The sequence below is a fragment of the Microtus ochrogaster genome, chromosome 8, assembly GCF_000317375.1.
Source record: "Microtus ochrogaster isolate Prairie Vole_2 chromosome 8, MicOch1.0, whole genome shotgun sequence".
Taxonomy (NCBI): domain Eukaryota; kingdom Metazoa; phylum Chordata; class Mammalia; order Rodentia; family Cricetidae; genus Microtus; species Microtus ochrogaster.
The window spans coordinates 86,180,557-86,183,717 of NC_022015.1; positions in this window are offsets into that span (position 1 = coordinate 86,180,557).

The following is a 3,161-nucleotide window of genomic DNA, read 5'->3' on the forward strand; positions in this document are numbered from 1 at the left end:
CTCTAGGCCAGCAGTTCTTAACCTGTGGGTCACAACCCCTTTGGAAAACTTCTAACTCCAAAAAATTTACATTACAATTCATAACAGTAGTAAAATTATGGTTATGAAGTAGCAACAAAATAATTTTACAGTTAAGGATAACCCCACGTGAGGAACTGTATTAAAGGGTCGCTGCATTAGGAAGGTTGAGAATCCCTGCTTTAGGCCAACCTGTGAGAGCGTTTCTGGAAGGGCTAAGGAACACATTTCCTCAACTAAAGCAGTACTTTCCGGCATGGGTCCAAATTATGTCATGGGTTTTGCTGTTTGTTGTTGCTGGAGGAGCTAGGCATTGGAGTGTGTGCAGTCCACCTCTGAAATGCCTGACCCAGTGACATTCCCAAAGTGTCTTGTATTATATCCTTTGTGAGCAGTACTTACCAAGAAAACACAGACTGAGGGAAGGGGACTTAAAATTAAGTAATAGGACCATCTCCATGGCATATCTGACTGTCTGGCAGTGTATATAGGACAGACGAGGGAGCAGCCAGGAAACCACTGCCACATGGCCCAGTGAGTTGGTTCAGTGGGGAAAGGGGCTTGCTGCCAAGTGTGAGAATCTGAGTCTGGTCCCTATAATCTACCTGGTGAAAGAGAGGACACTTTCCCCACTGACTTCTACACGTGTGCTGTGCTGTGCAAACACCATCACATGTACACACACAGATGAAACAAATATGCTCTTAAAAAGTAGGTGTGTTTTCAAACATAAACAACATCTGTCAGCATCTTTAGTAGAAAGGGATTATGACATTCCATTTAACCCCCAAAAATATACCTATGCTTTCAAAATTAGCATCTACAAGGTTTTGGAGAAGAAACACATTTCTTCCCATGGAAATTACCATAGTGTCTTAAAATATGTAAACATGTCCTAGATATATCAGAGAAATGTTTGTGAAATATCACACATGTTCCAGGTTTATCCTCATGATTATGTTTTTGCACGCATGTATGCCTTTTATGTACATGGGTGTATACATGGTTTAAAATGCTGTGACTCTAGACGCCAGACACGGAAAGTCAGGGCTCTGCTCTGAGTATGCACGACTCCTTGTTTGAATGACTAAGACACTGATGATTTTAATTCATTTTTCAGAAATGCAACATGCATCTTTTGGTGCTGGCAAATAAAAACTAAGTGTGGTTTTTTTTTTTTTTGAAAACGATTGTGATGGCCTAGACAAGAAATAATTGCCACATTCAATAGAGATTTTATTTACTAATATTGCACTTGAGCAGTAAAGAGGAATCTTTGATTGTAACAAAACTGAAGTCTCAAAAAATGTGTGCAAATTTGCCTCCTATTCTAAACCACCTCTGTGAGCACCTCACGGCTCTTCAGATGAAGTCTGTACCAATGCAACGCAGAGATCACAGGGCTTCCACACGCTGATACCGCAGGACAGCTGGAGTTAGTGGGAGGAATGAGAGCCTTTAGACTCAACTCCGCAATCATCGGAGGAAAACATACCCCGCACAGAAATGGACTGGATTTGATGTAAAAATATGTATGCACAGAAACATTAGTAAAATTTAGGCACGCTAATTTTTCTCTCTTACAGATTTGATACTGAATCAGGGTGGAGTGTTGACTGCCATTTCACCTTCTGGGACTGAAGTCTCGTGTTTAGTGAGGTGATACTCTGAAGGCACAAAGCACTTACTACTCTCTGGAGCCCTAGAATTTTCTTTTCAGGGAACTTTGGAATCTGAAGTCAACATGCCTTCCTTCCCATGGACAGCCTTGGCAATGGCAGGCTAGATAAGGGGGTGGGGCTCAGGGAGGCTCTCTGGAGACCGGGTAAATGACACCCAGGTTGGCACTAGTGTAGTTATCTGGCTACACAGGTGTCTCGAGGCCTTTCTTTCCCTCACCTGACCTTTGGTATCACAAAGCTACCAGAACCAGGGTGTTGCATAAGGGAAGCCCTATCTCCTCTGCAAACAGAGTTATTTGATTAGAAACTCCATGACAGACCAGACTAGACATTGGTTCCTATGGGACATGTTCAACATACAGTCACCAGGAATAAACACTACGGAGCACAAAGCTTTGGCCCTAAGCTCTTTGGGGAAGGTTTGTGTTTCAGTTCGGACTTTGTTTAATCGAGCAAATGACTATGAAGAGAACATTCGGAGTTGTTTGTTGTCAGATGGTGTAGGCAATTGTTACTGCAGGCAGTTTGCAAAGCACATGGCTTTCCGGGTTCATTCTCTCTTGGTTTGCTCATTATTCAACAGTGACTTGAGGGCCTGCTATGTAGCAGGCATTCAGCTACCTGTTCAGGTGTGGCAAAGTGTTCCAGAAAACTCCACCCCTCTGTCTTTGTGGCCTGTGACTCAGTGTGGACTGTCTTAAGTGAGAAACATGCTAAGGGGAGGCCTGTCCAAAACCTCAAGGCTGGAGAAGTTGCTTTGAGGGAGACGAGGGGACAGGTTGAGAGGAGGACAGGCTGGGGATGTGCCAACACTGCCTTCATGGAATTCTGCCCCTGCATCGTTTTCGTGTTTCCTTTGGCAAACTTTCTAGGCACACACACACACACACACACACACACACACACACACACACACACACACACACACAGTAAATCTTTATAGGCCCTGGAGAGATGGCTCAGATATTAAGAGTGTTGACTACTCTTCTAGGGGACCCAGGTTCAGTCCCACTACCTACATGATGGTTAACAACAACCTATAAGTTCCAGAGGATCTGATGCCTTCTTCTGGCCTCCACAGACACTGCATGCATGTGGTGCACAGACATATATGTGGGCCAAACACGCATACACATAAAATAAAAATAAACAAAACTTAGAAGAAATTTGATTTGGTTTTAACCAACTGCCACAAACTGAAAACATCCCAGACGTCTTCTCTCAGATTTCTTCTTAGCATACGTTTCCAGAACACTTTCCCACAGCTTTTTATTTCTTCTCTTTGTCTTAATCATTCTTCTATTGCTATGAAGAGACGCCAGGACATCATCATGGCAGGGAGCATGGCAGCGGGCAGGAAGACATGGAGCCGAGCGTTCTACATCCTGATTCACTGGCCAAGGAGAGAGAGAGAAAGAGAGAGAGAAAAAGAGAGAGAGAGAGAGAGAGAGAGAGAGAGAG